Consider the following 12600-nt stretch of genomic DNA (forward strand, 5'->3'; position numbering starts at 1 on the left):
CCCTTTAGGGAGGAATCAGAAAACAAACAGGTATCAGGCACAGAGCACAGGTCAGAAACAAGAAAGCAGAAAGGCAGGTTGGGCAGTAGCACTGAGGGAAGGTGTGGGGCTCATTGGTGACACACCTATCTAAAAGGTTGCCCCCCACTTTTGTACACTAGTAGGTTAGTAGAGTAGGAAAACCTAGCCTAGCAAAATAGACCAAAGCACCAAAAACAAATTATTGAAACATATAATTTTAAAATAAAAGAGTTTATTACTAGAATTTTCAAAAGGAATGTTGGTGTCATGTAGAAACTGAAACAAAGAAACCAAGGTATCTTGGCTCCTAACCCATCCAGAGAAGTTAACGCTCTGCACATGGATTTATAACCTTACAATTTAGACCAGCTAAGGGGTAGCTCATATCTTTACTCCCTGGGTACTAAACACGCATCAGTCAGTGATTCAAAGACCCTGGCATACATTCATTTACTGGCACAATGGGGTCTGATCCTTGATCTAAACAATTGTGCTTCCTTCCTTGCGACACATGCATAGCAAGATGCATGGTTTTGGGACTGGGGATCAGATCCCAATCATACCTTTACTACTTGGCAGTAAAGGGGAGCCTGGGCTCATGAACCTAGGTTCCTCCTAAACCAGCAAGCTGAAACCCAGTGCAGGCCATCTATGCCTGGGTACCTCTGGCCGACAACATGAAATAAGATTGTATCCCTTTGCACTGCTGGGTGTTTTATATGACTAGGGTTGAGATAATAGACCCTTAAAGCCTGACCTTGCTTGGTGCTGAAACCTAAGCTCCTAGTGAACTTGTGCTAGGCAGGACTCAAAGTAACAATGTTGTCAACAAAAGATACAATGATATAATGCTGATTAATTTAGAAATCTTTTCAAAAGCAGATAAAGGAGTATTTAGACATTGTTTATTTTAATGGTGGGATGTTCAACTATTGTTCTTCAGTTTGAAAACACTAACAGTTTTGAAATTTCAGCTAACCAAATTGTGCAAAAGCCTACCTTTAAAATATTTTGAAAACAAATGTTATCATCCTGTTTTCAATACTGCTGTATAAGTACCAAAAACCTCAAAAGAAAATCAGCCACATACCCATCACTTGTGGTCTTCTGAGTTAGGAATGATATCTTTGAGAGATAGTGATTCACAGAAGTTTTACTTTGAGAAACGTGTATTAGACATTAGAGACCTGTCTTTCAAATATGTTTCAGCAGTTTTCTCGTAAAGATCAGTACTCGACATAACAATAGATCTTTCCGAAGACACAGTGCCAGTGGTAAGAGTTCACCTAAAACAACTCTCTAACAAGCTGAAATAAAAATACTTGATCCTTGGTACAAACTGATTGACAAAAAACAGCAAAAATCCATGTAGATGAGTGTGATAAATTGCGTGTTTCTTAGGTATTTGTAGGGAACACAGTAGCAATCTATCAGATTCTAAAACAAATGAAGCACTTCCATGTGCATCCATGAATATGATACTGCTTAATAACTGTTAGTACAAGTCTTACTGACAGGAGTAACTCTTTTACATCATGTGATAGGGGCTTGTGGTTTTCCTGTTGAAGGTCTCTAGATTAATCTATCCGAGATATGGTGCATGTAGAAATACAAAGTAAAGTGTCAAAGTCTAAAATATAACAGATAAACCTTTATTTCATTCTCAGGGGAAGAATGAATGGATGAAAAAATTTCTGTCTGGCATAATCATAGTCAGGGCATAAATCCATTTACAGCCTAAAGCCTGTCATTCTTCACTTTTGACCATTGTAGATTTGGAAAGATAGTGAACAAGTGTTAACAGAAGGCCTGGCCCTGAATGACAGTAAATATTATGAAGTGGAAGAGAAATCTAAGTTTGGGAACTGTTTGCATCTGTCTTAGGAGACCTACTCACTGTCAGCTACTCATAAATGTAGGCAGACTGTGCACATTTAGCACTTCATGGAAATGTCAACAGTGATTAGTAGCAAAACAAATGGTGGCAACATTATCCACAAGGAATACCAATAGAAACTGAGCCAGTAAGGACTACCTTGAAAGGGAGTTTTCAAAGTCTGTGACAGTGAAATGCTACTGAGGCATTTTTTTACATTTGCCAAAATTGGGGCTTAAACAAATGGACTATTGTGCTCCACGTGCGTCATTTGTCAAAGAAGGGGATTTGCTTAGTGACATTTGAAACAGGAAGGAGATGTAAACACTAGCTCTGTTCTCTGTAAAACAGTGCGCCGAATGAAACTGATATGAACTAGAGATTAGCATTGAAAAACCCAAAAACTGAACATGTGAAAATATTTCTTGAACTGTACACAGTCTTTATTGAAGCTCTAGTGCAACTATAATAAGTTAATAAAGAGTTGTATATTCAAAATGAATTAATCATTGCTAGAAGACCAGGAGACAATGTCTATAGCTTTAAAAGCATCATGTCCTCTTGAAAACTATAAATTATGATGGCACAAGACCAGTATTTCAAGTTTTTTTCATATAACCAACTGAGATGAAATCATCTTTTTCTCAGTCACTGAAGCCAATTATTACAGAGCCTCTCAAGTGTTAGGAGGCTAAAAGAAAAAAAAGTCCAACTTATTTGGATGAGGGCCAGAAAATGCCTGGCTCTTCAGACAACTGCAATTGCAAATGAATGTAGGTGGTCTTCATGGGCATCTTTAACTTAGTACTGCCTTACGCTAATGTCCCCAAGCAAGAATGCTTAATTTGATTTTCAGTCACATTGAATACTGAATTATAATTCTGGAAACACTGAAAACTAGCCTGGAGTGAATTAATTTTAATATAGTTTGAAACTTTGTTTCCAATCTCAACTTTCTCCAATGACAGTATAATCAGTAAGATAATTAGAAGGTTAACTGCAAAATTATTGCCTCACACTGGACGCATATGTGAAAATGTCTGTGTTGTTTTATTTTATTGCTTTGGAATTTGAAACAAAGTTACTGAAATTTGTCAGTCTCTCTCATGTATTTGTAAATGGGAGTGTGGAAATTGTTTTCTTATTGAACCTAAATGTCAAGGAATAGATAGCATCAGTACATTTAAAAATGCATTCGGAACTGGAAGGCTCAAAGTATTAACAGTGGTATAATGCCATGAACATAGCTATGGTCAACAATGATCTGATTCCATGAACAGCCAGCACTTAGAGGCCAGAAATTAAATAGTTAAGATGATGTTCAGTTCCTTCATTGTAAAAAATGGCTAGTCCATTTCCCTGTTGGAGACCAGACAAGGAATTGAGGTTCAAGGGAAAATTAGGTCTGGTTAGACAAGGACTAGGAAAAGGTTCCATAGACAAGGAGGACACCGAGATTGGATGAAAAGCCGGAAAAGAGAGACTGAGAATAGGAGCCAGGAGGAACAGGGAACCTGTAATGAGGATTCAAGGCAGCCTAGGAGAGAAACGGATTGTAGAGGTGAGGGAAAGAAACACTACTGATCACCATGGCTGATCCTGGCATACAAGAGTATTGGAGTTTTCTGATGCTACAGGGCATGAGGCAAAGTGGAAACAAGAATGAAACTGCAACAAGAATGAAACTGCAACAAGAATGAAACTGCAAGAGACAGAAGGAAGTCCAGTTGGCTGTCCAACTTGATTGGGCTTGCAGCATGAATGGATCCTGCCACTTGAATTGCCTTTGCACACCTTATCTCTGGAAGCAGAAGCAGCATAGTTTTAGTTGTCTGGGTAGTGTCATATAATTGAGTCCTTACTCTTCTGTATCTGGAGCAACCTCATGTAGACCCTACTTGCTTGTCCATGGGATCACACAGAAGCAATCAGGAAAAGGGGGACTGTAGGATTGTGAGGGGATAGGTAGCAAGAGTCCCTTTCAACAGAAGCAGACCGCAAAATTCCTGGTCTCCCCCAGTCTCTATGTGCAATTTAACAAGCCCACTTCCTCCTCAACCCACCCCATGCAAACTTCAGTAGTCCTTCTTCAGCACCACTTACTTTGTAGAAGGGTGCGCTACTCCTTTACCTTCCCAACTACCCTACATGCTCTCCCACAGTCCCTTCTTCTTACAATCTTTTGCACAGTCCAGACGGGTCTTAGAGTCTTGGTCAAGGCTCAGTGCAGCTTCATAGGCTTTGGATAAGTGAGAGTGAGAGTGGCTCATGGTTCTACCTTGAGAGAGAGTAGGGACCCCAAACTTGAATGAGGCCAATGATGTAGTATAGTAAGGGGAACACACAGCTGTCCTTCCCCTATAGCTTCATTTTAGACCAGTCTGACACTATCATAAAAGAATAACTTGGGGAGTAAGAGAGCGTGGAAGGAGGTATGTAATTTATTAGGTGCCCCCTGATTGTTGCAACATAATTCAGCTCCACATTGTGAGGGATTTAGACACTTGAAGAAGATAAGGCCTTGACACAGAACAGCTAACTTCACTCCCTGGCTCTATAGACTAACACTGGACAAGTTTAACCTGTGCCTTGATCCTCAGCCTACAAAAAGATGGGAAACACACAAGAGATGATGATTTGCATGTGACTAAATTTTACAAGTTAGGACCTGTATAGCTATAGTTTCTAAGTCATCATGTCTACTTCTGTACTTGGTAAAGCTTATATATTACCCTTTTCTCAAGACTGTATGTTAAACCAATTTCTCTTTTCAAGTCACAGCATTTATTTGGCATTTTATCCACACTGGACTCTCATAACAAAAAGGAGGTTCCATTAATAACGTGTTGTTTAATATGCCACAATAACTTTTCATATGAGCACTGAAGAGAGCAGAGCACAAAGAGCAAGCAATAAGTGATATCTTAAAACCATGAAAGTCATTCTCAAAAACTGATATGTGAAGGAAATAATGAGCTATTAATTTAAAAATATATATTGTCACAGTGACACTATGGAGATACCATCTCTATGCTAAATTGTCAAGTTAAGTCCCTAACGTGTTATTTTTACAGAAATGCTGCTCAAGTGACACTATAAATTCTGTACAAATCTTCCAGTTATTTACTAAGCGATTAAACCAATGCAATTTATTATGGTTGTACTAAGGTATTTTTGCCTGGGATGTTAAAAAAATTGCTGCCTCAAATATGCCCTTTTGCTGCACTTTATCAATATTGATTTTACTTTTTATCTTATTTGGTCATTTGTTTCTTTTTTTTTTTTTTTTTAAGATTCACATCTTGATACTATTCACAAAAAATGTTTCCCCTGCTTCTTTTAAAGATAATCTTGTTTCTTGTAGAATTACTCAGTTTTAAAAAAATATTGTATTTAAAGTATTTATTAAATAATTTGTTTATTTAAAATGTATAAATTAGTTAATGTAATATAAATTAATTTAATAAATTTGTGAATAAATTATGTATACAATATTTAAATAATTTTATATTTCAGAGTCTCCCTATGCCTGAAGAAGGGTGTTTATGCCCGAAAGCTTGCAAAGAACATTTTTCCAACTATTTAGTTTGTCTAATAAAAGATACCTCATCTACCCAAAGAACCTTGCCTGCCTATGTCTTCAGACCAACACAACTACAACCAACAACTGCCATCAGCTTCTGTTTTTTGAGAAGACATAGAAAAGCAATCATAAAGTTACTCTGGAAATGCTCCCCATGAGTACTTTCAAGGGGCATTTATACATGTGCTCTAGGAGGTGGCAGGCGGGGTGGAGAGGAAGGGCATTTTAATTACAGAGCCCGCTCCAAGAGCTGCTTTAATTAAAGCTCCCAGAGCATCATGTGCATCGGCATTTCCATGCTGAAATATGGTGGTGGGGGCACTTTAACTAAAGCTCATTGAACAAGCTTTAGTTAAAGCACCCCCACCATCATTTTTCAGTGCAGGGATGCTTATATACATGACACTGGAGTCTGCTGGAGTGCAGTACTTACCACACTTAATTACCACGATTGAGTCTGCTCGAACACACTATAGTTACTGTGCTTTGGAACAGCTTCGATGCATGTGTATAGGTACCCAAGCACTCCAAGGCAAAGAGTTGAAGAGCAGCTACAGAGTTGTCCCTGGAGAAGCTTCACCATTGCTTATTTTGTAAAATATAAATAAATATAAGTGCCTACTCCCAGAAGAAGGTTGAGGACTGTGAATCTTGAACAAAGATCAAGAGGCATCTGCCTCCCTACAGTGTACGATGAAATGCCTCTTTTGAAGTACAGGTTTTAAGCCATATCCCACTCCTCAGCAGTTCAATTTGGATACCTCAGGAAGTTACCCATTCAGCAGTCTTTTGAAAATCCCATTCTGAGGTACCTAAGTCTATTGATTCATCAGTTTAAGCATTTAATTTGAGGCTATGAATTTCATGAAGGGGAGATACCAAAGTCTGCTGCACTTGCTCTCTCTTTCTATCTATTCCTAGGGCATTTATATGCATGCTCTGCGACTATGGGGGTGGGGGAGCACTCTAATTAAAGTGCCCAGAGTGTCTCATGTATCAGGGTCAAATGAGCTTTAGATAAAGTACCCACACCACCATTTTGAAGCCTGGGGGTTCTGACGCACAAGACGTGGGAGGCTGCTGGAGCACAGTAATTGGCACACTCCAGCAGGCTCGATTAGAATTTTTGCGTGTCCAGCTGACACACTAGAATTACGGGGCACTGAAGCAGCCTCCCTGCTTGTGTGCAGGCACCCCTAGATACCTTCTTGCATAATTATCGGGCGAAATACTTACGAAAATCTGCCTTACACTGCCCAATGCAAAGCTCATTGAAGTATATGGGAGTCTCTTTATTGACTTTGAAAGCTTATGAATCAAGCTTCTGGTTTTAATAGTGATCAGCGCATCTTTAAGGTGCTGACTCTGTACTGTTTTTCTCACATGCAACACACATTCTTCCCCCCCCCCGCCAACATTAGGGTTCATGTGCTAAGTAGAGCAGAAAATCAGCTTCCCAAGATAGAATCACCCTTTGCTCTGACTCCTTTTCCACAATACAGCATCTGTTGCATTACTATGCTCAGGCAGCTGAGGGTGTTAATTAACTTAATGGCTCACTGTTCTCCACTCCATGTGTGTTAAATATTGTCACTCTTTTTAATGATTTTGATGCTCCACTACTCAAGCGAACCCTTGTATTGGGCATTTTTTTTCTGCCTGCTAGCTACTCCTTGTCTCTCTCTTTCTCTTTCAGAGCCTTGGAAACTCCTTAGCTCTTCTCAAAATCAGAAAACCACCCCTGGGGACCAGTCTTTAGTAGTATCTATGAAGGGTGAGTCACTGAAGTGAGTCAGCTGAAGATTAAGCTCTGTTTCTGCTCTATGCAACCATAAGTCTAGTAAAATCTTTTCTTTGTCTTTCTGCCTTTCAAAAACAAAGTGTCCATTATATTCCAGGGCATGGTGTATGTGAGAAAATACAGCATTATTAATCTGTTTCATTCAAATAAAACTCTGATGTTTGTCCATATTGTCCCCTACATAAAGAAAAACTTCCCAATATAGTTCACCAAGCCACTAGTTTCAAATAATTCAAGAACTTCCTTAAACTCACTTTTTCACAAGGTCCATTTCACATGAAGTGACTCAGCAGTACCACTATTATATACACATTTAAACAACATCATAATCACTGAAGTGATAAGAAATGCAGTAGCCTTAAGTGAGGCATCACAAGACTGCCTCTTCATGTCCATTGTCTTTCCTCAATCTGCTAACTTTCTCCAGTGAATTAAATTCATGGTATCATATTTTAATTAGTGCCACTGGAACTACCCAAATGCATAAGGTTTCTTACATGGATAGGTGTCTGCAGGACTAGGCCTTTATATTGTAAAGTCCCTAGGGCATCAGCCTTTCTATTTGTTTCCGTAAAACACTAAAGACAATTGGCTGAATAACAATAATGATGGGAACAATAGTGGCATAGGGTCAGTTCTCCTTAACAATAATTATACTATGTTACAGTTAGTGGATCTATTATTGTTCCCAGTACATACAGTTGGTCCTGCTTCAGACCTATTTTGTATTTTATGTCCTGGAATTAAATAAATACATTTTAATCTTTTTCTTTTACTCTGGTTATTACAAAAAGGAAGGACTAACAATTCAACAGGAAAAATGCACATGTTCTGTGTAGACTTACCCCCAAATTCTGTTTATGATTTCAGTTCATTAAATCCCTCCCCTATTCTAGGATGAATCTTACATTAACACAGTAAGCCAATTTTTCTGCTGTGAGACAGAGACATAGACAGATCCAATATTTTTAAAAGAGGTGATCAGGAGCAGCAATAGGTGCTGCAGGGGTAGCTGCACTCTCTTGTTCACAGCTTTGTCCCCTGCATGGAGGCCGGCAGAGCCCAGCCTGGGAAAAGCAAAGCTAGGCTTTTTTTTTTTAAGTTCCTGAATCAGGTAAGAACCCTCCCACCCTCAGCACAGTCTCCCTTCCTCTTCATGTTCAGTGGTACCTCTACTTCCTACCCACTACTGCCCTTCCTTCTCTTATTGTTCTGCCCACAGGAAAGTTAGACCTGCCCATGGTTGCCACGGTCCTGGCCACTCCTGCTCTGCTTTACCTGGGGCTGCAGGAAACACCTGCATTGGGTGCCAGTCTCAGCTGGGGACAGCACTGGTAGCAGGCAGGTTCAGGGGTGCCTGGTGACTCCTGAGTCTGGGGGGGCACAATTTGTGGGTGGGCCTGGGGGCAGACCAAAAGCCCCATATCCACTCCTATACTTCTGTACCACGGCTTAGTGCCCCCTCCCCCCCAACACGGCCCACATGGCAAAAAAACTGCTCTGTCCTGAGTCAGGGGCCCATCTCAAGGGAAGCATATGCCCCCCCGTATCCCCCTTATCAGTCGCCTGTGGGCAGGTTCCCCCTCTTTGCTCCTGTTCCCACACTAGCAGGGAACAAACAGGGTGATCAGGCAGGGAGCTGAACCTGGCTTCCTGAACAGCCCATCTGGAGTAGGGCAGGAGCTAAATTCTGGTGACAGCTGCAGTGGTGAGAAGAGGGAGGGGAGGCTTGGGAGGGAGGTGCCACTGAGCACAGAGGAGAGGAGAAGGGAGGAACTCTTACCTGCTTTGGGGACTAAAAATATGTGCCTGCTGCTCCTACAGTGTGATCCAAAAGGGGGTGCAACCATGCCACTGCACCACCTGGAACTATTCCTACTCACAAGTAGAGCCAGGATGACACTTACAAACTCATTCACACTGGTGTAGTAAACCAGGTTTGTAACTCTTGCTTTCAGAAGTGAAAGACTAGTACAACTAAGTAACTATACCAGCTATGATAAGTGGTCATGAAAAGTAAATTAAATTAGATGATATTATATGGATGGATAGAGGCACAGGGCTAAATTTTCAGAAGTGCTTGATGCTGCTCTCAGTATAATCTTTACTATGCCTTTAGAAAGTTTTGGCTTAAAGACAGATAATCTAAGTTCAGGGCTTTTCAAATCTAGATTTCTGCTTGGAGCCTCCCTCTAGATTAACCTAACAAAAACCTCAAGGAACATCTTTGTGTTCTATTGCAACATTTTTTGGGTCTCAGCTAATTGCCTGGAGCATTTCTTGGTGTTTTTTCTTCTCTTATTCTCTTGGCCTCTCAACAAGGCACATGGCTCATTACATTGTTGTTCTCTAATTATTTGGGGAAAAATATCTTCCATAAAAATGAATATATTATATAAATACTGTTCCTAGATGAAAAGAATGCAAGTGTTATGCTGAATAAAAAAATGTATAACACTATAAGTGGAATAATTAAAATCAGAAAACATAAAACTGTTACCCTTTTCTTGATAACAAGCAAAAATTAAACTTCCACCACTACATCATACAGCATAATAGGTGGCTATTTTATTCCTACAGTGTGTTTCCATTGCATAGTTAACTGGGTCTGTGGAGAAATTGGTGGGATTGGAGCACTAGCAGGGTCTGCAGGGAGCTAGTAGGGTATGCAGGTGGTTATAGGGTCTAGGAGGGTCTGGTCAGATCAGGGAGCTACCAGGATTCATGCAGGGACTTGGGGAGATCAGAGGGACTTTGGAAAGATTAGAGAGGCTCTCCAATTCTGTAAACCCCCCAAATTATCCCCCCAATGCCACTGAACAAAAACCACAAGCCACCCCCTGGGCTTGTTTTACAGGTGTCCACCATTCCCAGGAGCCTGATTCAAGTAAATTAGGGTAGGAGGAGGGGTGCACAGAGCAGGAAGCTGGTGGTTTTGCAGGGGAGGGTTTGGTGGAATAGGGGGCTCTCGCCCCTTCCCAAGACCCAGAGGCTAGCCCCCTGGACCCCCACATACCCGTATGAACAACCCCTCCATCCCATATGCCCCTCCCCTCACCCTTATTTCTATTGGCTCATGGTACCAGCAAACACCAGTAAAACCAGAACAGGGAGTGGCTTGTGGGATGGGGGGTAGGGGTCATTGGCCAGTCCACAGGGGGAGGAGAAACCAAGGGGCTAAAAATACTGGTCATGTCTATATGTGCATTTACACCACTTAAATTTACTGTGCAGTAAGTTACTGTGTGGTAAGAGGGAATAGGCACGCATCTACATGTGCAGGCATTAAAGTACATTAATGCTGTGTGTAGACTGACTTGGGACTCAAGTTACACCCAATTCATTCCACACACACAGTGTTACTGTGCAGTAAAGCATTTATACATGCATTGCTGTACATTAACTAATCAGGCATAACTTTGATATCTACATGATGCCTGATCTAATTTATACACCATATTTACTGCTCAGTACAGGCATCCATGTGTAGATGTGCGACTGTAATTTCAGTTACTCTGCAGTAAATGTGCATGTGTAGATGTGTCCATGCTGTTGCTAGGAGGGGTAGGAAAGCACAGCCTTGGGACTGTGCTGGTTACTGTACAGAAGTTCAGTTAGATCACTCTTGACACACCTGGTCTAAGTTAAACTAACTCTGAGGTACAGTTCAGTCAGGTCAACCATTTTTAGACTGATCTAACCTTCCTAAATTCTGTAACGTTTCAAACTTGGATTGACCTAACTAGGTCTAAGCATGAGTGCCATGTGCCCCCGGAGGCTGGGGAAACATGACAACTGCTCGCAGGCAGCAGCAGCGGTGGAGGTGGTGAGTGGAGAGCTCCCGCAGGTGGCCACAGCAATGTCAGTGGTGAGGTGGGGGTGGCAAGTGGCAACTGTCCACAGATGCCACTGGCAGTGTTACCGGTGCTTTTCGCAGGAGGTGCACTGCCAATCTCAAGGGGTGCATGGGCACCCCCATGCACCCTCTACATGTCGCCAATGGATCTAAGTGTAAGGTCCACATCTGGGCAAACCAAGATAGATCAGTTGGCCATTTTTAATGCTATCTAACCTCCCCCTAAACTCCCCAAACATCTGTACCTAGCCTTAGAGATCCTTTCTAATAATGGAGGAGACAGCAGTTTCTTTGTGTGCTCATGCCCATGATAGTATGAGCAACAAATAGGCCTGTCCAATGTGGAATTTTGTACTCATTATCACAAGGTGGAAGTGAGGATCCTGATAAATTATATGTGATATCAAAATCAAACCTTGCATTATGAAAAAACTACCAAGTTCTTGCCTAGCAGCAGGAAAAGGACCTAAAAGAATGACTAGCTAGGTGCCTAATTCAGATGATGAGAGTTGAATATAATTTAACACCCTTTCTTCACCCAAGTCAGGCTCCTTTGTTATTCTGAGCATGCCTAAATTAGGCAGTGTGCATACAAATGGCTTCTTATTTATTTCTCTTCAGTGCAAAGGATAAAGCTAGTGCTTCACTTATCTGTGTTCATGCATGGTCTCCACTCTCACTTGTGCCAGAATGCAGAAGCCATGAACATTGCATAAGGGTTTACAGCATCAAGGCTTTTGTGCAAAAGCAAAAAAGTAATCTAAGGAGTCTGCATGTCTGCATTGCAATGTTACTGAATGATAAACTACCATTTTTTTTTCCTTTCAGAGAAATAGCAAGATATAATGGCATCAAAATATAATAGTTCTATGTTGCAAGCCACGACAGATTAAATAATATCTACGTAGACATCAAGAAAAATGTTTCCCCCTCACATCAATTTGTTGCAACACAAAATAAATTGTTAAAGAAGCATTTATAAAGAAATGCCAGTATGTGGGTCAACTTATTTGTTAGATTTTCTTTTTGAAAGGTATTTTCAAAACTAATCTGAACACACTTTACCAGCCTATCTGCTGCAAAATATGCCTGATATATCTAAGTGGAACATACCTGTTGTGCTTCTGAATATTGTAGACTTGTCTTCCTTAATGGTAGGTTAGAAATGAAGCTTTTATGTTGGTTAGGGCTGACGAGGAAACAAGAATATGTGTAACATGTTGAAGTTGTAGGCTGACTCAGCATTAGGATGATAAAGAACAAATTCCAATTTTCTACTCCCACTCCTTCCCTCCCTCCCTTTGCACCCAGTAGAAATGCATTGAGAGAGATAGGTGCTTCTCTGCAATGTAAAAAACAAAACAAAACAAAAAAACCCAACCAAAAGCAGGTTGAGTCTATGCTTTGGTTAGAGCAGAACAAAAGATTTCCATCCCAAGCACGCAGTTAACAAATTGGACTAC

At 40.8% G+C, this 12600-nt stretch overlaps 1 long non-coding RNA gene across 1 annotated transcript in view; it reads right to left on the reverse strand.

Moving 5' to 3' along the window:
• Window positions 1-12287, reverse strand: part of LOC109292101 — a 99038-nt gene extending 86751 nt beyond the window's left edge. Inside the window, exons 1-2 of the long non-coding RNA XR_002096039.1 lie at window positions 12251-12287; window positions 7779-7859 (exon numbers count right to left, since the gene is read on the reverse strand). This is a non-coding gene — a long non-coding RNA (uncharacterized LOC109292101). The remainder of the gene's footprint in view (window positions 1-7778; window positions 7860-12250) is intronic.
• Between the last annotated feature and the right edge of the window lie 313 nt (window positions 12288-12600).

Source organism: Gavialis gangeticus, unplaced genomic scaffold (genome assembly GCF_001723915.1).
Source record: "Gavialis gangeticus isolate Ggan-Ray unplaced genomic scaffold, GavGan_comp1, whole genome shotgun sequence".
In the NCBI taxonomy this organism is placed as follows: Eukaryota; Metazoa; Chordata; order Crocodylia; family Gavialidae; genus Gavialis; species Gavialis gangeticus.